Below are 23,218 nucleotides of genomic sequence, written 5' to 3'. Positions count from 1 at the left end.
ATAACTGCCGTAAAAATCCCAGTGTTCATTTCTCCAGACATTCCTCCCTCTAAGCATTCTCTTCCACATGCCACGCTCAAAGTTCACTACAGTTTAAACTACTGATTTATTTAAAAGCTGAAAGACCCACTCAGATCACACTGAGAGGCATAGCGTCCTACGACCAATTTTTGTAAGAAAACAAACATGCACAGACCTTCTTCAGCTCCTCCCACAAATATTCTTTTCCAAATGACACCCCAGTGGGTAGGTGGGTGGGTTGTGGAGGAAAATACAGCCTCCTTTGCCCCTCTTGTTGCATCCCACAGACCAATGCTTGCTGTCTGTCGCCCGCCCCTAGAGCAGGAGGGATTAGAGGAAAAGTTATCTTTTAAAGAATTGACGGCGCCTGTTGTGCCACAAAATGAATAAAGACAGAGTCTCCAGTTCTTGAACACTGGCTCTTTTTCAGAACTTGCTACATACTTGATTCAGCCTGGGTTTTTTGGAGGGGATCGAATGAACAGTGGTCTCTGTGCAGGAGGAGGAGTTTTCTCTTCCCCTGTCCGAGGACAGCAGCCACCTCCCGCTGCTGCTCTCTTCCAGGCCCCTCCTCACAGCCCCCTCCCTCCTGTTCAGGTGCCAGTGCCAAATGAGAGTGGCAGGCAGATGAGACTAGGCAGTGAAGGCAGGCAGGAAGGAACCCTCCCTCTCCCCAACAAGAAAACAAAAGAAAACAAGTTGTTCTAGTAAGAACTTATCAGCCTGCTTTCCTTTCACTGTCTCTACATCTGGACTAAATTTGGTGCAAATCAAGGTCCACAAGTTAGATCTCTTGTGCCTCAAATGTTCATGTATCCGCCATCTTGGATCGGGGTGCATGTCATCATTATAAACTGTAGCATTGAGGTGTCCCTGTTTGTCACTCACTACTGCTGTTCCAAATTTGGTTCAAATCAGTTAGACAGTCCTTACGTTAGCGCACTTGTGCCTCAAACGTTTATGCATCCGCCATCTTGGATCAGAATGGGTGACATCATCACAAACAACACCATTGGGGCATCCCTATGTGTCCATGCAGCTGTAGCAAATTTGGTTCAAATCAGTTAGACTGTCCACAAGTCACTGCACTTGCACCTACAAAGTTTACGTGTCCACCATCTTGAACTGGAGTGGATGGCATCATCACAATAATCGCCATTGAGGTGTCCCTATGTGTCCCTACAGCTGCAGCAAATTTGGTTCAAATCGGTTAAGTGGTTCACAAATTAGCCCGCTTGTGCCTCAAAAGTTTACGCGTCCGCCATCTTGAATCGCTGTGGATGACATCATCACAAACTATGCCATGGGGCATCCCTATGTGTCACTCACTGCAGCTGTACCCAACTTGATTCAAACAGGTTAGGCAGTCCACACATTAGCCCGCTTGCACCTCAGAAGTTCACACAGCCACCATCTTGCATTGGAGTGGGTGACATCATCACACACCATGCCATTTGGGCATCCCTTTGTGTCTCTACAACTGTAGCAAATTTGGTTCAAATCAGTTAGGCGGTTCACAAGTTTGCCCACTTGCGTCTCCAAAGTTTACGTGTCCGCCATCTTGGATGGAGTGGGTGGCATCATCACAAACTACGCCCTTGAGGTGTTCCTATGTGACCCTACCACTGTACCCGGTTTGGTTCATATTTTTGAAAGAGCTGCACTGGCTGCCGGTTCGTTTCCGGGTCCAATTCAAGGTGCTGGTTTTGACCTTTAAAGCCCTAAACGGTTTGGGCCTGGGGTATTTGAGGGACCGCCTACTCCCAAGGGTTGCTGCCCGCTTGACATCTGAGGGGGCCCTGCTCCGGGTGCCGACAATGAGGGAGGCCCGGTTGTCATGCACTCGGGACAGGGCCTTCTCTGTTGCTGCTCCTAGACTCTGGAATGCTCTCCCAGTGGCCATTCGTTCCTCGGACTCCATCACGACTTTTAGAAAGCTTGTAAAGACTTGGCTTTTTACCCAGGCTTTTACATAATTTTACTGCGGCTTCTGTGTGTTTTTATCTGTTGTATTGTTTTTATGGCTGTTTTTATATGTTTTTAGCTTGATGTTTTTTTATTGCTTTTTTATTGTATGTTTTAATTTTTGAAAACCGCCTTGGGGTTGTGTTTTTAACGAAAGGCGGTATAGAAAGGCAAAAATAAATAAATAAATAAATAAATAAATAAATAAATAAATAAATAAATAAAATATTGGTCCAGGTGTTGCCAAGTTGATGCACGGGGGACACACAGACACATACAGAGAATGCTGGAGTGATCTCATAAGCAAAAGTAGGCTAAAAAAGCAAGCTCTGGCTGCGGTAAAACTTACTGCTACCTGCAGAGCCTGTTTAGAAATGAGAGAACGCCCAGACGACAGCTCCTTGAAGCAGGGAGCCTCCCCCACCTGTACCTGCACCCCCCGCCCTCACCACAGCTTATTCCAGCCCCGCCCCTTCTTCGCTGCTGCTTTGATGGCTTTGCAGCGATCCCTGCTTTGATTTTTCCCACCACTGCAAAGAAATACAAGGCGAGCAACCCGCACTGGCCACGGCCTCGAGGGAGCGCCCAGACCTCAGAAATGGACGGACATCGCGCCGCTAGCAGAACAGCACATCTATACCTGTAGCATAGCATGCAAATATACAGCTACTAGGTCAAATGATATAGACATGTTATCTTATTGTATCAGTTTTTCTTGGTAGGGGGTTTTAATGTTTGCAAAGGGTTTTGTGGAATTGGTTGCTTTTTGCAAAGGGGCATGGAGAAGTAAAAGACAAGAGTGTACTGCAAAGGCATAATAGAAATGTGAAATAAGGAAAAGGCCAGACAGCGCCCGCGGACTAGAACCACCAGCAAACTGGTATCGGTACTCTAGTTTGCCGAAGGAACCGTTAGGCTAAGCTGACCCGGAGAAGTTCTTTCCTTCGGAATATACAAGAGGTTACTACCAGTGGGTGGGACGCTTCTAGCTTGCCAGGAATCGTCTTCTCCTGCTGCCAAAAGTCTCACCTACGTCACTGCCTTGGCTTTCTTTGGACGGAGCGCAGGGCCCTAGCATAGAAAATGCTAGAGTCACGCAGGCTGGGATTTTCATCGGGGACGCTTTGCTCACAGCAGGCTTTTCCCTTATGGATTCCTGGGGGAGCAAAAAAGGCCAGGCAGCGCCGTGGGACTCAAACCACAGCAAGCTGTGATTAGCAAGCGAATTCTATAGAATTGCAATGAGAAGGAACCACTGAGCTAAACTGGCCTGGAAGAAGGGGGTCATTCGTCGGATACAAGAGACTATTATGTGGCAGGTGGGATTATTAACACTCCTCCCGGGGGCCATGCTGCAGCCGAATCAAGAAGCAACTTCCTCTTATATACTTTGGATTTCCGAAATCTAGGAATGAGAGGTTACAAATAAAAGCACAGCAAGCTGCAGTTAGGAAACTGATTTGAGAAAACCGCAATCCGAAGGAAGCGCGCTAGGCTAAACTGGCCTGGAAGAGCCGCTCATTAAGTCAATTACAAGAGGCCATTAGGCAGCGAGTGTACTTGGGCAAGCAAGCGATGGTGGCCCCCTTTGTCCTCTCCCAAATCCCTGTCGAGCGTCAGCCGCTCTCCGGTTTCGCTGCCGAACAGCAGCACATCTATAACTGTAGCCTCGAAATCTACTGCTCTGCGCCGAATGATGTAGCCCTTGTGATCTTGTTGTATCTGTATTTGTTGGTTTGGGGCTTTCATGCTTGTAGGTGGAGATGGTTTCTCTTTGCAGAGGGGCATAGAGATGCTGTAAAAGAAAGGAATGTAGTGCAAAGGCCTAATAGAAATGTGAAGGAGGGAAAAGGTCAGACAGCGCCCGCGGGACTCGAACTCCCAGACCGGGAGATAGACTTTCTTGTAAGTCGAAGGAACCGCTGGGCTAAGCTGGCCCGGAGAAACCGCTTCACTCGGAATGTCCAAGAGGCCTCTGCGCAGTGGGCGGGCGGGAGGCTTCCGACACGTCACCGATCCTCCTCCCCTGCAGCTGACAAACGCCTCCCCAATGTCACCGCCTTGCCTTGCTTTGCACTCACGCAGGGTCTACTCCTCGCATAGACAATGCTAGAGTGACGCACATTTCGCAGCTTCTTCTGGGAGCGGCATTTGGAGTTTCGACGCTTTGCGTGGACCAGGCTTCTGCACGCAGTGAAGTATTGAATGGCGGTAAATTGCGGGACTTTTCCGGGGCACGGATGATGGCCCTTGCTGTCGCCTGACACCTCCCTTCTGCATCGTGGATATTAAAACATTAGACCACATTGCAGGTGCTTGTTCTAACCCCCTCTCTCATCTGCAATCTTCATGTTAGTCGACACTGCAGGGCTGTGGGAAGCCATGCTCTTTCAGCTATAGCCCCTTCTCAGCCAGAAGGGGAGGAGGACAAAGGACTGTATTTCCTTTTAATTGGCGGCAGGGCATTTTTTGTAATGTCTAAAAACGAAAAGAAAAACAAAGCCAGTGGACCAGACTCCTGTCTTTGCTGACGCCTTTCGCTTGCCTTTGAAACGCGCTGCTGCTCGTTCACAGCTGGGCTACAATGCCGGCTTTCCCCATTGTTTCCTAAGGGTAGCTCACTCTGCCCCGCTCCCCGCAGACCCTCCCACTCAAAAAAACCGTCTAAAAGTTTAGAGGTGACCTCGCGAGTAAACACTGAAGTCGTAAGTCTGCCTTTTTAATGACATCTATGCCCCTTGGCGTCCAAACCACAATCTCCCCCCCTCCCTCCCTCCCCGTGTCAATACACACAGCCTTGCAAGTCGGTAAAGAGGGAGGGGAGGCGAGTACTTTTCGCAGTTTCCAGGAGGGGCAGCCCTCCCTGCTTGGGGCTTCAGTTTCTGCCGGGGAAGGCCTCCTCCCTCTCCTCAGCCAGAGGGGGCTGGGAATTGGTGACTCGCTTTCGGGGTCTCGGTTGTGCTGGCTGCTGCCGGGACAGAGTCGGGAAGTTTCACGGGGCTTGTGTTGGGAAAGCTGAGATCTCGCGTTGTGCTGCCGGCCTAGGATGGAGTCCTCTGACTCTTGGCAGCAGCAGGAGCGTGAGACCCAGCGCATCTGCTCCAATGCTTGTTTGAAAAGCCAAACAAATAGAGCTAAACAAACAAGCAAATAGCTAAAGGAGATCCTGAACACACCCGGTTCACAAAGGAATCTTGAACAACATTGAGTTTCACAGCTGCAAAGGCGACAGGTGGGAAGGCCATGATTTGCTAGGTGTAAGGTGAATCAAAAGACTAAAGGAGAGAAGGGGTGGCTTTATCATAGGAAGACAGGGAGCTGCCATATACTGAGTCAGAGCATCGGTCCATCTAGCGCAGTATTGACTGCACAGACGGGCAGCGGCTTCTCCAAGGTTGCAGGCAGGAGTCTCTCCCAACCCTGTCTTGGAGATGTCAGGGAGGGAACTTGAAACCTTCTGCATGCAAGCATGCTGGTGCTCTCCTCCATTCCCTAAGGGGAATATCTTACAGTGTTCACATGTAGTCTCCCATTCAAATGCAAACCAGGGTAGATATCCTGCTTAGCCAAGGGGAGAAGTCATGCTTGCTACCACAAGGCCAGCTCTGCATGTGTTGGCACAGGTTTGTGACGGGTCCCTGCCATGTGATGCTGTACTTCCTGCAGGGCCCCCACAACTGACTTGCCTCCCAGATGTGGGTAGCCTTCATTTCATCCCGGACTGGGCTGCTTGGGGTTCTTCAGCACGGCCTCCCTTTACAGCATGGGCTATAGTTGGTGGTGGCTGCATGTGTGCTGTGGTGTCTTAGCCCTGCTAACTGTGCAAAGAGGCACCTTTTAAAAGTGGTGATTCTCTTATATTTAGCAGGAGGAGAGCAACTGGCCCTGTCCACCCCCAGCACAGCATCCCTCCAGTGGCTGTTGCTGGTGTCTATCATGTTTCTTATTTAAGATTGTGAGCCCTTTGGGGACAGGGATGCATCCACTCCCAGTTGTGTGTGCACAGGTGACACTTTGTGACAGGTGTGGATCAGTTCTGCAAGCCTGTCATAGATCACCATGGTTCTGGGCTCCACCCTAGAGAGCTAAATTGGGCCTCTATCTCCTTGCATTTCCTCTTGTGGAAGTATAAGCAGTCACGACACTGGGTTTGGTGGTGCAATCATGACTCCTGAACGTCATCTCCTTTGAGATCCACTGGAACACTTCATGCTTCTGATATTTGCCACGGAGTGCTGCCTGCACTCAAGAGGTTGACCAGGGTCAGTCTAGCTTGGTGGCTCTCCAAGACTGCAGGCAGGAGTCTCTCCCAGCCTTACTTGAAGATGCCAGGGTGTAAACCTGGGACCATCTGCATGCAAAGCAGGTGATCTGCCACTGGAGCAGCCACTGTGATCTGCCACTGTGATGTCATTACATAACTGAATCTGATTGGCTACCTCCTGGAATCACTTGTTCGTGAGAGTCATTCATAAAGAGAAACAAGCACTAGCAAGTGGGAAAATAGTAATGAAGAAAAGACAGCACAGGTAGCAATGCACAAAATAAGATCAACAAGAAGTTCTGGCAAGAGCTAATCAGCCTACTTTCCTTTCATTAGAATCTTAATGGATAATAACCATCTTTGCAAGTTAGCCCACTTGCACCAAAAATGTGTTGGAAAATCTCTGTGGTGAGAAAATCCCTTTCTCCTTATAGCAGAGTGCACAGAGGCACAACACAGCGGAATTTAGTTAGGCATGTGTGTATGCTGAGAGTAAAGTAACTTGGAGCCAATTCATAGTTTAAAATCAATATATGATTATGAGCCAATTCATAGTTTAAAATCAATATATGAGCCCCTGGTGGCGCAGTGGTAAAACTGCCACCCTGTAACCAGAAGGTTACAAGTTCGATCCTGACCAGGGGTCAAGGTTGACTCAGCCTTCCATCCTTCCAAGGTCGGTAAAATGAGTACCCAGAATGTTAGGGGCAATATGCTAAATCATTGTAAACCGCTGATTGGCTGGGCTGCTGAGGCGCCTGATTGGCTGTCGCACCCAGGAGAATTGACTGGCTGGGCAGATGCGAGGCGGTGGCGGCAGGCCGGCCATGCAAGGCGGCGGCTGGCAGGCCCAGCTCGGCCACGTATGTAAGGCGGCAATTGGCCTGTTGGCGGCGGCGGCCGCCACATCGGCAGCACTCAGCCCACTGGCGGCAGCGGCCGCTCTCGCCCCCGTCAGAGGCGGGGGTTGAAGAGAGAGAGGTAGCCGGCCCCAAAGAGCGCACAGATGCTCTTTGTGGGGTCGGCTTGTATATTCCAATTTCACATGTCTGGGCGGTGGGTCATTTGGATGGGTCTGCTGTTCTTGAAACAAGGAAGATTTTAATTACACTGCAGTAATTACACTTTAATTGTAGCACCATTATCACAATGTTAATTACTTGGAGTGGCAAAAAGAGAACACATTTTCCATGATTCATGCAATTTATTGGTGCATAGCAAAACAAGGCAGTTACACTGATTAATCATGGATTGGTCAATTGCATTTATTCCACATCATACAGCCTTCAAGAGACTGGGAAACAGGTCGTTTGAGAAAGCAGCACAATAATATGCTGCTTTATTTATTTATTTATTCTTAAATTTCCATGCTTCCTTTCATTAAAACTATCTCAAGGCTGTTCATTTTTTATTTTGTGTTGAGTTTCATCCTTCCATGCTGGCCTCCTTTGCACTGTGGAACCGACTTGCCAGTAGAATGCACTCCGGTAGTCTCTGGAATAAATAAATCATAATTTTTACACACTTTGGAGAACCAAGGAGAGGTGTACAGTTAGTCAAGTTTAGGTTTAGGTGAGGTGGATGGACTCTGTATAGGCTTGCCAACTGTCCCGCGCTGTGCGGGATGCCCTGACCTTCAGTGGGGAAATGCTCGTCCTGTTGGGGACACAATTTCTCCTGCTTTTTCATTTTCACCTTTAAAATAAAATAAAAACAACTTTTAAAGCCGCCGTTGAGTGGCGACGGGGCAGGACGGTGGCAAAAGCAACTCTCCAGACTCCCAAACCATGAAAGGAACAATGGCTGCTCTCTGGGGCAGAGGTCAGGACTCGCTGGGGTGTGTGGCGTGCTGGCGAGTGGCGTCAGGCACGCACTGCGGCTAGAAGAAAGCCCGGAGAGCCGAGTACTCACTGCCACGGCTGCCGGCCAGCCACTCACTGATGTGCGCAGAAGTCTGAAATGGGCCCATCTGCCTCATTTGGAGACAGGCAAGGCAGAGAAAGGGAGCCTTTTGCCCACCCACCGCCCCTGCACCCCCAGTTACAGTCACATCAGTGAGTGGACGGCTGGCAGCCGCGGCGGCGAATGTTCTCCTCTCCAGGCTTTCTTTTAGCAACAGCCTGTGTCTGCCACCACTCGCCAGCATGCCACCCGCCCCGGCCAGCCCTGGCCCCTGCCCCAGAGAGCAGCTCTTGTTCTGTTCATCGTTTGGGAGGCAGGAGAGCTGCTCTGATAGAGCAACTGGCCCTATCCATCCCCAGCACAACATCCATCCAGTGACTACTGCTGTTGTCTATCTTATGTTTCTTTTTAGATTGTGAGCCCTTTGGGGACAGGGAGCCATTTGATTTATTTATTCTTTCTCTATGTAAGCCACTTGGAAACTTTTTATGAAAAGCGGTATATAAATATTTGTCGTTGGCTTTCCATCATAACCCGAAGTGCTACTGGGTGCCCAATTATATGCTATTGAATAAATGAGGGACAAATGAAGGGCAAATGTTGTCCCTATAGGGACCAACATTTCATCCCTGAAATGAGGGACATGCGGTGTAATGAGGGGCAGTTAGTAACCCCATGCATGTAGATCATTAGTAATGCATTTTGAAACAACTTTCAGTAACAAGAAAAGTAGACGCTGTTTCTTTTAAAATTCTGCATCATCTTTTTTCTTGTATATTGCTCTTTCATTGCTGTAATTCCAAGTTTTCTCTCACATGACAGAAAAACAATGTCTTTCTTCTTACTTAGAAAGAGGCTGTTTGTGATGATGCAGGGTCTCCTGGGGTCCAAAGAGGAAAAGACTGCTTCTTCATCCTCACTTTATCTCCTAGGAAAAGCAACACCAGCAGGTGTCTTATGATGTTCTTATATGTTGACGACTTGGTTTCCTTTAAAATCTCGGCACAGTTTGGACATATGGATCAGGATTTCGGATTCTGGGGGGAAATGAACAGTTATAAAACCTTTTGTACATGTAAAAGTGTAAAGCTGCATCAGTTAAAAATTATTATTTTCCGGAATGTTTGTGTGGCTCCAGCATCACAATTCTTTTAACAAGGAGACTCTGATATAATAGCTGTGAAGTTCACAACACTTTTCACTGGCTCAATGCAAATTGTTCACAACAATTTAAACTGGGCTCCATCTCCAAATATGCTTACCCAGAAGTGCCATTTAGTCTCATTCCATGCGGCGGGTTCACAAGTGAGTTTCAGCTCCTAGCTTCTATTAGGCACAGAGCGGGACTGCCAGCGGCCTGTGTGCAGAGTCGGCGGCCCCGCTGACCCCGCCCCTCACGTCTGACATCAGACGCGGGGCTAGCCATGCCCCTGTGTCTGATGTCAGATGCAGGGGTGTGTGGTCTGGCTCCGTTTGGGAGTTGCATTCGCAGCACCAGCCTTAGTTTAGCTCCTAAAGGGATTGTGCGGCCCCCGCTCAGGAGGTAAACTAGCACCCCCGCATCTGATGTCAGACACCGGGGGGGAGCGATGTTGGGGCCGCAGGATGCGGCCCCTGATTGGGCGCGGCCAGGGTTCTTTGAACCCGTTGGCCCAGTGGTGGCTGCGCCCCTGGCTTCTGCTATACAGCATATAAAGATAGATCCTCTCAATCATCTTTATTACAGTCAAAGACCAGCACAGGATATAGTACAGATTCAATGAAATAAGGTATAACTTATGACCGGATAGGCTACTGGCTGCAGAATTCAGTGCCGGGAGACGTTCAGACCACAACTCCGAGTCCCAGCTTCCAAGGCGGGCAGGCGGTGCTGGCGAGTTTGAGGAGTGGAATACAGTTCCCCAGAAGTGGAACAAGCTCGTTACTCAATCCAGCGATCCGCCGCCGGCCGAGCGTGTGACTCTCCTGGGGCTACAAGAGATCCCTTCCTCTTCTCTCATCTTTTGCGGCAACCTGGAATCCCGCCCTCAATCCAGCCGCAGGGACCGAGCTGCCGTCAGTCCGCTAATCTCCGCGTTTCCGATAGGGCTGCGCAGTGCCGTATCACATGGTGCTCACTGTTTTTTGATGGACAAGTGGATCGAGTTTCTCGCAATTGCTGCACGCAATTGCAAAACCTCTGTCCTAGAAGTTTAGCGTGCTTGGCTGGATTCCTGCCTTTAAAACCCGATTTCATTTATCGGCATGAGTGATGAAGGGACAGAGAGGCTGCATTTCTTCATTAACTCTTTCGTGGTACGGAGAGCCGTTTAAAAGCCCTTCGTGGTTTCCACGTCAGGCCCCTCCTCCCCCCGCCTTCGTGCTCCGAAGGTCAACCTCCACTACACATCAAGCCTGAAGTGAACTATGCTCGCTGGGTTTGCCTCCCGTCCCGTCCTCGCATTTTCCCGCTTCCAGATATTTTTTTGGCTGGATTTTGAAAAGCAAGCCCATCGACCTCCAAGGGTTTTACGATTTCTTAGTAGGAGGGATTCGGCAGTGCGTGCAAATGTTCCGCCAGCGAGAAGGTCACGCACATTGGCTACTACTCAGGTGAACCCATTTCCGTGTTCCAACTCGGTCCGCAAAGAGTGGGGCAGGGAATGATGATCACACACTTCTTAGTACTAGGACGAGAGATAGGAAGTTGAAAGGATGGGGCAGCATTGCGTTTTTAATGCCTCCTGGGTGCCACAAATGAGAGAACTCCCAAGCCGACAGCCCCCTGAAGCGGGGAGTTTCCTCCACCAGCTGCACCTGTCCCCCTCGCAGATCCCTCCCCCAACTCCCTCCTGCCTCCCCCAAACTTATTCCAGCCCCGTCCTGTCTTCGCTGCTGCTTGGATGTCTTTGTGGCGAGTCCTGCTTTGGTGCTTTCCCCCGTTGCAAAGAAACACATGGCGAGCAAACCTCACTGGCCACAGCCTCCAGGGGGCGCCCAAACATCAGAAATGGACGGACTTGGGACCTAAATTCTCGGCTTGGCAGGCACCACACAACTAGCAGAACAGCACACATCCTACCATAAAATGGTTACATGTGCGGCCGTGCTGCCCGTGTCTTTTTGGGCCGTTCTGGGCATGCGCGGAGCGCATGCCCAGAACGGCCCAAAAAGACACGGCTGCCCAGACATGGGTGGCGGTGGCCGCGGCGGGGCGACTGGCTTTGATGGCAGCGGTGGCCGCCATGGCGAGACAGCCAGGAGGAGGAGAAGCGGCGGCCCGAGGAGAAAGATATGGCCCCAGGGACATGGGCGGCCATGTTGGCTCCCGGACCAGGAGCAGGGAGCAGGGAAAGACAGCGGCGGCGGCAGGAAGGACTGGCTCCGCTGGCAGAAGACTGGCCCAAGAAGACTGGCCGCCGCGGCAAGAAGACTGGCCACCAGCCACCCCCGCCGCCCCCCACCTGATTAAGGGCCAAATCGGCCCAAACAATTGCCGCCGCCGCCCGCCCAACCTCCCAGCTGGCCGAGTCCTCCACACCCCAGTCTTCCGCCGCTTCAGTCAGGCGATCAAGAAACATGAGCAGAGGAGAGAGGAGCTCGCAAACAGAGCTCCTCTCTCTGCCTGGCGTCCTTTGCGCCCAAAGCGGCAGTTTGGGCCGAGGCTTTGCAGAGAGAGGAGCTCTGTTTGCTAGCTCCTCTCTCCTTCTCTGCTCATGTTTCTTGATCGCCCGACGGAAGCGGCCGAAGACTGGGGTGAGGAGGACTCGGCCAGCTGGGAGGGTGGGCGGGCGGCGGCAATTGTTTGGGCCGATTTGGCCCTTAATCGTGGGTGGGCGGCGGGGGCGACTTATAGTGGCAAGTGAGAGAGCGGCGGGAGGGGTAAGTAAACCCTCCCAGCGCTCTTAAAGGTACCCCCCACCCAGTGCCACTAGCGCCCGTTATTATAACAGGCTGAAAAATACTAGTACTGTATATCTATAATAGCATGCAAATAGACAGGGCGCTCTGTGGTCGCCAGGAGTCGACACCGACTCGATGGCACGCTTTACTTCAGGGCCGAATGATATAGACATATTATGTTATTGTATCTGTATTCCTTGGTTTGGGGTTTTGACTTTTGCCAATGGCTTTGTGGAAATGGTTGCTTATTGCAAAGAGGTATGGAGATGTTGTATACGAAAAGAATGTACTGCAAAGGCATAACAGAAATGTGAAGGGAGGAAAAGGTCAGGCAGCGCCCGCGGGACTCGAACCACCAACAAGCAGGGATTAGTACAAACTACAAAGAACTGTCAAAGGAACCGAGGGGCAAAGTTGGTCCAGAAAAACGTTGCCACTCAGAACGTACAAGAGGCCACTAGGCATTGGGTGGGCGGGATATTGAAGCACGCCATGAATCCTCCTACCCTGCTGCCGCCAAATGCCTCTCCCACGTCACTGCCTTGGCTCTCTTTGGATGCGAGCGCTGGGCCCTAGCATAGAAAAAGCTAGAGTAAGGCAGGCTGGGATTTTCATCGGGGACGCTTTGCTCACAGCAGGCTTTTCCCTTATGGATTCCTGGGGGAGCAAAAAAGGCCAGGCAGCGCCGTGGGACTCCAACCACAGCAAGCTGTGATTAGCAAGCGAATTCTATAGAATTGCAATGCGAAGGAACCACTGAGCTAAGCTGGCCTGGAAGAAGAAGCTCATTCGTCGGATACCAGAGACTATTATGTGGCAGGTGGGATTATTAATACTCCTCCGGGGGCCATGCTGCAGACGAATCAAGAAGCAACTTCCTCTTATATACTTTGGATTTCCGAAATCTAGGAATGAGAGGTTACAAATAAAAGCACAGCAAGCTGCAGTTAGGAAACTGATTTGAGAAAACCGCAATCCGAAGGAAGCGCGCTAGGCTAAACTGGCCTGGAAGAGCCGCTCATTAAGTCAATTACAAGAGGCCATTAGGCAGCGAGTGTACTTGGGCAAGCAAGCGATGGTGGCCCCCTTTGTCCTCTCCCAAATCCCTGTCGAGCGTCAGCCGCTCTCTGGTTTCGCTGCCGCACAGCAGCACATCTATATCTGTAGCCTCGAAATCTACTGCTCTGCGCCGAATGATGTAGCCCTTGTGATCTTGTTGTATCTGTATTTGTTGGTTTGGGGCTTTCATGCTTGTAGGTGGAGATGGTTTCTCTTTGCAGAGGGGCATAGAGATGCTGTAAAAGAAAGGAATGTAGTGCAAAGGCCTAATAGAAATGTGAAGGAGGGAAAAGGTCAGACAGCGCCCGCGGGACTCGAACTCCCAGACCGGGAGATAGACTTTCTTGTAAGTCGAAGGAACCGCTGGGCTAAGCTGGCCCGGAGAAACCGCTTCACTCGGAATGTCCAAGAGGCCTCTGCGCAGTGGGCGGGCGGGAGGCTTCCGACACATCACCGATCCTCCTCCCCTGCAGCTGACAAACGCCTTCCCAATGTCACCGCCTTGACTTGCTTTGCACTCACGCAGGGTCTACTCCTCGCATAGACAATGCTAGAGTGACGCACATTTCGCAGCTTCTTCTGGGGGTGGCATTTGGAGTTTCGACGCTTTGCGTGGACCAGGCTTCTACACGCTGTGGAGTATTGAATGGCGGTAAATTGGGGGACTTTTCCGGGGCGCGGATGATGGCCTTTGCTGTCGCCTGACACCTCCCTTCTGCTGCATCGTGGATATTAAAACATTAGACCACATTGCAGGTGCTTGTTCTAACCCCCTCTCTCATCTGCAATGTTCATGTTAGTCGACACTGCAGGGCTGTGGGAAGCCATGCTCTTTCAGCTATAGCCCCTTCTCAGCAAGAAGGGGAGGAGGACAAAGGACTGTATTTCCTTTTAATTGGCGGCAGGGCATTTTTTGTAATGTCTAAAAACGAAAAGAAAAACAAAGCCAGTGGACCAGACTCCTGTCTTTGCTGACGCCTTTCGCTTGCCTTTGAAACGCGCTGCTGCTCGTTCACAGCTGGGCTACAATGCCGGCTTTCCCCATTGTTTCCTAAGGGTAGCTCACTCTGCCCCGCTCCCCGCAGACCCTCCCACTCAAAAAAATCGTCTAAAAGTTTAGAGGTGACCTCGCGAGTAAACACTGAAGTCGTAAGTCTGCTTTTTTAATGACATCTATGCCCCTTGGCGTCCAAACCACAATCTCCCCCCCTCCCTCCCTCCCCGTGTCAATACACACAGCCTTGCAAGTCGGTAAAGAGGGAGGGGAGGCGAGTACTTTTCGCAGTTTCCAGGAGGGGCAGCCCTCCCTGCTTGGGGCTTCAGTTTCTGCCGGGGAAGGCCTCCTCCCTCTCCTCAGCCAGAGGGGGTTGGGAATTGGTGACTCGCTTTCGGGGTCTCGCGTTGTGCTGGCTGCTGCCGGGACAGAGTCGGGAAGTTTCACGGGGCTTGTGTTGGGAAAGCTGAGATCTCGCGTTGTGCTGCCGGCCTAGGATGGAGTCCTCTGACTCTTGGCGGCAGCAGGAGCGTGAGACCCAGCGCTTCTGCTCCAATGCTTGTTTGAAAAGCCAAACAAGCAAATAGCTAAAGGAGATCCTGAACACACCCGGTTCACAAAGGAATCTTGAACAACATTGAGTTTCACAGCTGCAAAGGCGACAGGTGGGAAGGCCATGATTTGCTAGGTGAAAGGTGAGTCAAAAGACTAAAGGAGAGAAGGGGTGGCTTTATCATAGGAAGACAGGGAGCTGCCATATACTGAGTCAGAGCATCGGTCCATCTAGCGCGGTATTGACTGCACAGACGGGCAGCGGCTTCTCCAAGGTTGCAGGCAGGAGTCGCTCCCAACCCTGTCTTGGAGATGTCAGGGAGGGAACTTGAAACCTTCTGCATGCAAGCATGCTGGTGCTCTCCTCCATTCCCTAAGGGGAATATCTTACAGTGTTCACATGTAGTCTCCCATTCAAATGCAAACCAGGGTAGATATCCTGCTTAGCCAAGGGGAGAAGTCATGCTTGCTACCACAAGGCCAGCTCTGCATGTGTTGGCACAGGTTTGTGACGGGTCCCTGCCATGTGATGCTGTACTTCCTGCAGGGCCCCCACAACTGACTTGCCTCCCAGATGTGGGTAGCCTTCATTTCATCCCGGACTGGGCTGCTTGGGGTTCTTCAGCACGGCCTCCCTTTACAGCATGGGCTATAGTTGGTGGTGGCTGCATGTGTGCTGTGGTGTCTTAGCCCTGCTAACTGTGCAAAGAGGCACCTTTTAAAAGTGGTGATTCTCTTATATTTAGCAGGAGGAGAGCAACTGGCCCTGTCCACCCCCAGCACAGCATCCCTCCAGTGGCTGTTGCTGGTGTCTATCATGTTTCTTATTTAAGATTGTGAGCCCTTTGGGGACAGGCATCCATCCACTCCCAGTTGTGTGTGCACAGGTGTCACTTTGTGACAGGTGTGGATCAGTTCTGCAAGCCTGTCATAGATCACCATGGTTCTGGGCTCCACCCTAGAGAGCTAAATTGGGCCTCTATCTCCTTGCATTTCCTCTTGTGGAAGTATAAGCAGTCACGACACTGGGTTTGGTGGTGCAATCATGACTCCTGAGCGTCATCTCCTTTGAGATCCACTGGAACACTTCATGTTTCTGATATTTGCCACGGAGTGCTGCCTGCACTCAAGAGGTTGACCAGGGTCAGTCTAGCTTGGTGGCTCTCCAAGACTGCAGGCAGGAGTCTCTCCCAGCCTTACTTGAAGATGCCAGGGTGTAAACCTGGGACCATCTGCATGCAAAGCATATGATCTGCCACTGGAGCAGAGAAGCAGAATTGGTACATACAACTTTTAGGTCACCCAAGAGACCAACCCAGTTACATTTGTGGCAGGCCTCTTTTCATTCTTCAGGTGCATAGGGAGTTGTGCAGCCCTGGATTAGAGGGGCTGGTTCCATGGAAGCATTGCCTTCCCTTGCTGACTGTGATGTCATTACATAACTGAATCTGATTGGCTACCTCCTGGAATCACTTGCCCGTGAGAGTCAGAGAAACAGGCACTAGCAAGGGGGGAAATAGTATTGAAGAAAAGACAGCACAGGTAGCAATGCACAAAATAAGATTAACAAGAAGTTCTGGCAAGAACTAATCAGCCTACTTTCCTTTCACTAGAATCTTAATGGATAATAACCATCTTCGCAAGTTAGCCCACTTGCGCCAAAAATGTTCATGCACCCACCATCTGGAATTGGGATGGATAACATCAACACAAACTACACCGTTGATGCATCCCTGTATGTCCCTGTATCTGTAGCTAATTTGGTCCAAATCTGTCCAGGCATTGCGAAGTTGATAGGGACAGACGCTCAGATGCTTAAAAGTATGGCATTTATTTTTAAACCCCTCTCCTTAAGAAAACTGATATTTTTGAACCAAAATACGAAACTGGGAGGTGGGTCATTTGGATGGGTCTGCTGTTCTTGAAACAAGGAAGATTTTAATTACACTGCAGTAATTACACTTACAATGTTAATTACTTGGAGTGGCAAAAAGAGAACAGATTTTCCATGATTCATGCAATTTATTGGTGCATAGCAAAACAAGGCAGTTACACTGATTAATCATGGACTGGTCAATTGCATTTATTCCACATCAAGAGACTTCAAGAGATTGGGAAACAGGTCGTTTGAGAAAGCAACACAATAATATGCTTTTATTTATTTATTGTTAAATTTCCATACTGCCTTTCATTAAAACTGTCTCAAGGCTGTTCATTTTTTATTTTGTGTTGGGTTTCATCCTTCCATGCTGGCCTCCTTTGTACTGTGGAACCGACTTGCCAGTAGAATGCACTCAGGTAGTCTCTGGAATAAATAACTCATAATTTTTACACACTTTGGAGAACCAAGGAGAGGTGTACAGTTAGTCAAGTTTAGGTTTAGGTGAGGTGGATGGACTCTGTATAGGCTTGCCAACTGTCCCGCGCTGTGCGGGATGCCCTGACCTTCAGTGGGGAAATGCTCGTCCTGTTGGGGACACAATTTCTCCTGCTTTTTCATTTTCACCTTTAAAATAAAATAAAAACCACTTTTAAAGCCGCCGTTGAGTGGCGACGGGGCAGGACGGTGGCAAAAGCAACTCTCCGGCCTTCCAAACTATGAAAGGAACAATGGCTGCTCTCTGGGGCAGAGGTCAGGACTCGCTGGGGTGTGTGGCATGCTGGGGAGCGGCGTCAGGCACGCACTGCGGCTAGAAGAACGCCTGGAGAGCCGAGTACTCACTGCCACAGCTGCCGGCCAGCCACTCACTGATGTGCGCAGAAGTCTGAAATGGGCCCATCTGCCTCATTTGGAGACAGGCAAGGCAGAGGAAGGGAGCCTTTTGCCCGCCCACCGACCCCGACCCCCCAGTTACAGTCACATCAGTGAGTGGACGGCTGGCAGCCGCAGCGACGAATGTTCTCCTCTCCAGGCTTTCTTTTAGCAACAGCCTGTGTCTGCCACCACTCGCCAGCATGCCACCCGCCCCGGCCAGCCCTGGCCCCTGCCCCAGAGAGCAGCTCTTGTTCCGTTCATCGTTTGGGAGGCAGGAGAGCTGCTCTGATAGAACAACTGGCCCTATCCATCCCCAGCACAACATCCATCCAGTGACTACTGCTGTTGTCTATCTTATGTTTCTTTTTAGATTGTGAGCCCTTTGGGGACAGGGAGCCATTTTATTTATTTATTCTTTCTCTATGTAAGCCACTTGGAAACTTTTTATGAAAAGTTTCATAACTTCTTATGAAAAGTATAAATATTTGTCGTTGGCTTTCCATCATAACCCGAAGTGCTACTGGGTGCCCAATTTTGCTGTGGTCCACTTTGCAAGTATTCTGTGCCTACTCTGCAGTGTGTTGGCTGAAGCTTTGGCCAGCCTTGACCCCACAAGAGATAGTATTTAGTTTAGAAGTTTGAAGGTTTGGAGGAAATAGTTTGTTTCATTATTGCACTGCTAAGAGTTCCATCTTATTTATTTATTATTTCTCTATGCACACCGCCCTGAGCCATTTTTGGAAGGACAGTATAGAAATGAAATCAATCAATCAAATAAAAAAGAAAGAAAGAAAGAAAGAAAGAGAGAGAGATAGAGTTGTAGGGAATTCTATTCTGCCAAAATTACACAAATTGTCTGGCTCTCAGGCAAAGGTGGTCCAGAGGCACCTAAGCCTTGCCAGCAAAAAGGGTGGAGTGTTTCAGAGGCACTTCAACTTGGTAAACTATAATAAATTCTCTCTCATTGGTTATGTAACTCCAGTTCATCTGAGAACGTGATCTCAATTTAAACCAAACTGCTTCACTACAAGCTTTGGACAGGGAACTAGATTTTGCGGAACACACCCCTTGGTCAGGAGTTAAGTAACATAGGAAGCTGCTGAGTCAGACCATTGATCTATTTAACTTAGTATTGTCTACACAGACTGGCAGCAGTTTCTCAGAGGCGTAGCTAGGAAAAATGGCACCTAGGGCAAGCCCTGAAATTGCACCCCCTGTCCAAACATCTGACACCCATCTTTCAGATAACTTTACCATAATATCAGCTGACAAATACCAGTCAAGCTCGTTAATCTTTTAATATTTCAAAATCTATTTAGCAGTGGACATAGCCAGACCAAAAAATGCTGGAAAACCACAAATTTCAGTATGTAGGGGCTCATGAAATACCCAAATACTATGTGGAGGTGTACTTGGAAAACTAAACAGAAGTGCCTGTCTATTTCTTTACTATGCATTGTAGCATCACTATTACATACGTTTTAAAAATAAATGGAGAATTTGATTTCTCCCAGATACTCTGAAAATAATTAAAGGATATGCATAGTAAACTGTGTCACTGCTTGGAATATATTCTAATATTTCAGAAAGACAATTAAAATGAGAGAAAGAGAGCAAGAAACTCCCAGTGCGCCTTAACACTAAGGATTTCACACTGATTCAAAGACAAACTCACCATTAATAGCCATATTATTAAGACATCACATTTAACTCACTTATCACAAGAAGCAAAGTAAGAGCAAATGAATACAATCCTAGCTCATAAGCTTCAGCTCAGTATTCACAAGCCCTGATTCTCTGTACATAGTGCCAAACTAAATATGTGTACAGTGACATATATATATATATATATATATATATATATATATATATATATATATATATATAATTTACCTGTAGCCCCTCTGTGGGGGCTTCAGGAAGGCCATGGTGGGGGTCTGCAAATGTTCCCCCTCCCCCCGGCTGGCCTATAGGGCCTTGCAGGGACCATTTGAGCATGTGCGGTGGCCATTTTAAAAAATAATTTTTGTTTTAAAAAAATGGCTGCTGAAAACAAAATGGCTGTTGCACATGCTCAAATGGCCTCTGCGAGGCCTGGCATGGCCTAGGGCCTCACAGAGGCCATTTGAGCATGCGTGGTGGCCATTTTGTTTTCGGCAGCCATTTAAAAAAAAATTAATTTAAAAAAATGGCACCCCCCTTCAAGTGGTGCCCGGGGCACGTGCCCTGCCTGCCCTACCCTAAATATGCCCCTGCAGTTTCTCCAAGGTTGCAGGCAGGAGTCTCTCCCAGCCCTATCTTGAAGATGCCAGAGAGGGAACTTGGAACCTAGATGCTCTTCCCAGAGTGGCTCCATCCCCTCAGGGGAATATCTTACAGTGCTCACATGTAGTCTCCCATTCAAATGCAACCAAGGTTGGCCCTGCTTAGCAAAGGGAAGATATCACGATGCTTGCTATCAAAGACCAGCTCTCCTCTCTATAAGGAGACTTATGGGTGGATTCCCACACAGAAGCCATGAGCTCCATCTTAGGCATATTTTACTTCTAAACAAGTCTTCCAACAGCCCTTGAATCTGACCATTTAGAGAGGACTCCCCTGTACCTTCCCATTTTGAGCAAAACCGTAAGGCTGTTCACACGATTATTGTGAAGAGCCTCTAGGGGGTTTGCGGGGAGAGCAGGCTTAGCCCGCTCTCCCTGCAGACGAGCAGAAAGTCTGCTCTGAGCGGCCGCAGAGGCCACCCGCACAACTACTGGCTCTGTCATGGAGCTGGCCGGGACTGGGGAGTTCGGGGGCCACATCATGGCCCCCAAAAGCTCCAGCATGCCCTGCATGAGCGCAGGCATCCTGGAGAGACCCTCGAGCCTTGAGGCTGCTTTTAAGCCTCCGGGTCGGGGGTCTACTTGTGAGTTGCTGCAGCGCGGAGGACGCTGCAGCGACTCATGATTTTTAAAGCTGGGTTTGTGGAGCGATCGCTCTGCAAACCCAGTTTAAGGGGAGGGGTTGTTTGGCGGGTTAACCACCCGGAAGCCACCGGGCTCGCCTGCAAGCCTGGTGGCTCCGACAATCAGGCAAAATCGGCTAGGCTCCCTAGCCCGATTTTGCCTGATGGTGGGAATAGCCTCCATGTGTAACAAAGCTCTCCATCCCTGTTCTACATGCGAATGGGGCAGATGCCTGTCTTTCCTGTTATGTCTCTCTTGAGGGTGTGGGGGCGGGGGAAGAAGTCTGTTGAAAAGACACTTCACAGACCCTGCTGATCATTTTCTAACCTGTGTTGCTTTCCCCAGGGAGGAGGGCCAACTTTCTCAATGGGATGCTCTGCATTTAACACTGGGAAGTTGTCCTCCTTCATCAGTGAGTATCCAAAGGCTGTGATTTGGAAATTGTGCAAGGGAAAGAGTGAAGAGCATGCTGTTACTCAGCTGCTGGGCCAACTCTCCCTCAGGGGCCCAGGAACATCTGAGTGTGTGCATGCACACACGTGTTCAATTATAGCTCTTTTTACACATCCCTTACTGTCTCCTTGCATTTTTTTTGCCAGAGCCTTGGTCCATCCAGCTTGTCTACACAGACTACACAGACTGGCAGCAACTTCTCCAAGTCTGCAAGCTAGAATATCTCTCAGCCCTATCCTGGAGAAGCCAGGGAGGGAACCTGGGCGGGCCTTTCTGCACGCAAGCATGCAGGTGCTCTCCCTAGAGCAGTCCCATCCCCTAGTGGGAGCATCTTACAGTGCTCACACGTGTAGTCCAGTGTTCCCTCTAACAGGATCCCCAGATGTTGTTGACTACAACTCCCAGAATCCCCAGCTTCGATGGCCTTTAGCTGGGGATTCTGGGAGTTGTAGTCAACAACATCTGGGAATCCCATTTATTTATTTATTTATTTATTTGATTTTATATCCCACTGTTCCTCCAAGTAGCCCAGAGCGGTGTACTACATACTTAGGTTTCTCCTCACAACAACCCTGTGAGGTAGGTTAGGCTGAGAGAGAAGTGACTGGCCCAGAATCACCCAGCAAGTATCATGACTGAATGGGGATTCAAACTCTGGTCTCCCTGGTCCTAGTCCAGCACTCTAACCACTACACCACATGCTGGCACCACACAGGTTCCCTCCAGTGTTAGAGGGAACAGTGATGTAGTCTCCCATTCAAATGCAAACCAGGGTGGACCCTGCTTAGCAAAGGGGGCCATTCATGCTTGCTGTCACAAGACTGTCTCTTCTCCCATCAAAGACAAAGTAGCCTTGTCCCCTTTGGACAGCAAAGGGAGTCATCACTGGCCGCTTCTGAGTCATCACACTGGTCCCTTTCCTTGGATGGACATTTTTTGTGTGTCCTGATGAGAAAAAGAGAGAGGAGAGCAGAGGAGCTGTGGCAGAGCCCCTTGTTGGCACAGTTGGGCTCTTCACTCACTCTTCACTTTCTCCTTAGCGTGGTCAACAATGAAGTGTGTGTGTGTGTGTGTGTGTGTGTGTGTGTGTGGAGGAGCAGTCTGTGTGGGGCATGAGCTGGGGAGAGTTGGACTGGAATGGCCAAACACTTTGCTCCTCAGAAAATGGTGAAGCCTATCACCATCCATTCCCCACCACAGCCTTGAGGAATTTGGTTTCAGTGGAGGGGGCGCATTTTTGTGTCTGCATGTGCGTGGTCTTCAGTGTGGTTGGTTACAGGGCAAGTGGAATAGTGTCAGTTATAAACTGGATGTATAGGGTTGCCAACATTTCATTGCCAGAATGAGGGACACAAGTTTGTGGGGGCCGGCTGGCGGGCCTGGTTGGTGTATGCAGTGGTAATTAAGAGCCTGAGTATCATTGACTTTATATGTAATTGAATTATATGCTATTGAATAAATGAGGGACAAATGAAGGGCAAATGTTGTCCCTATAGGGACCAACATTTCATCCCTGAAATGAGGGACATTTGGTGTAATGAGGGACAGTTGGTAACCCCATGCATGTAGATAATTAGTAATGCATTTTGAAACAACTTTCAGTAACAAGAAAAGTAGATGCTGTTTCTTTTAAAATTCTGCTTCATCTTTTTTCTTGTATATTGCTCTTTCATTGCTATAATTCCAAGTTTTTTCTCACATGACAGAAAAACAATGTCTTTCTTTTTACTTAGAAAGAGGCTGTTTGTGATGATGCAGGGTCTTCTGGGGTCCAAAGAGGAAAAGACTGCTTCTTCACCCACACTTTATCTCCTAGGAAAAGCAACACCAGCAGGTGTCTTATGATGTTCTTATATGTTGACGACTTGGTTTCCTTTAAAATCTCGGTACAGTTTGGACACACGAATCAGGATTTCAGATTCTGGGGGGAAATGAACAGTTATAAAACCTTTTGTACATGTAAAAGTGTAAAGCTGCATCATTTAAAAATTATTATTTTCCGGAAAGTTTGTGTGGCTCCAGCATCACAACTCTTTTAACAAGGAGACTCTGATATAACAGCTGTGAAGTTCACAACACCTTTTACCTAATAATTTAAACCGGGCTCCATCTCCAAATATGCTTACCCAGAAGTGCCATTTAGTCTCATTCCATGTGACAGGTTCACAAGTAAATGAGTTCCAGCTCCTAGCTTCTGCTATAGAGCATATAAAGATAGATCCTCTCAATCATCTTTATTGCAGTCAAAGACCAGCACAGGGTATAGTACAGATACAATGAAATCAGGTACTTATAATAAGGTAACTTATGACCGGATAGGCTACTGGCTGCAGAATTCAGTGCTCAGAATGCTCATCAGTTAAAAAAACAAATAAACCCAAAGATATTTAGATGCCTGGTATGAAAATCCAAATGACACCCCT

General features: G+C 49.2%; 3 long non-coding RNA genes across 3 annotated transcripts; 2 read left to right on the top strand and 1 right to left on the bottom strand.

The window, feature by feature from the left end:
- Positions 1-5,140: 5,140 nt before the first annotated feature.
- On the top strand, positions 5,141-9,273 carry LOC128341681 (uncharacterized). The gene is made up of 2 exons (XR_008314511.1): positions 5,141-5,248; positions 9,002-9,273. It is a non-coding gene; the product is annotated as an uncharacterized LOC128341681 (long non-coding RNA).
- LOC128341683 (uncharacterized) lies at positions 7,446-14,484 on the bottom strand. The gene is made up of 3 exons (XR_008314512.1): positions 14,370-14,484; positions 8,998-9,189; positions 7,446-7,744 (listed from the first exon to the last, which is right to left on the bottom strand). It is a non-coding gene; the product is annotated as an uncharacterized LOC128341683 (long non-coding RNA).
- On the top strand, positions 14,334-22,805 carry LOC128341680 (uncharacterized). The gene is made up of 2 exons (XR_008314510.1): positions 14,334-14,782; positions 22,529-22,805. It is a non-coding gene; the product is annotated as an uncharacterized LOC128341680 (long non-coding RNA).
- Positions 22,806-23,218: the final 413 nt, after the last annotated feature.

Source organism: Hemicordylus capensis, chromosome 2, assembly GCF_027244095.1.
Source record: "Hemicordylus capensis ecotype Gifberg chromosome 2, rHemCap1.1.pri, whole genome shotgun sequence".
Lineage (NCBI taxonomy): Eukaryota > Metazoa > Chordata > Lepidosauria > Squamata > Cordylidae > Hemicordylus > Hemicordylus capensis.
The sequence above is the reverse complement of the archived record's forward strand: the minus strand, read 5'-3'. Positions and strand labels throughout refer to the sequence as shown.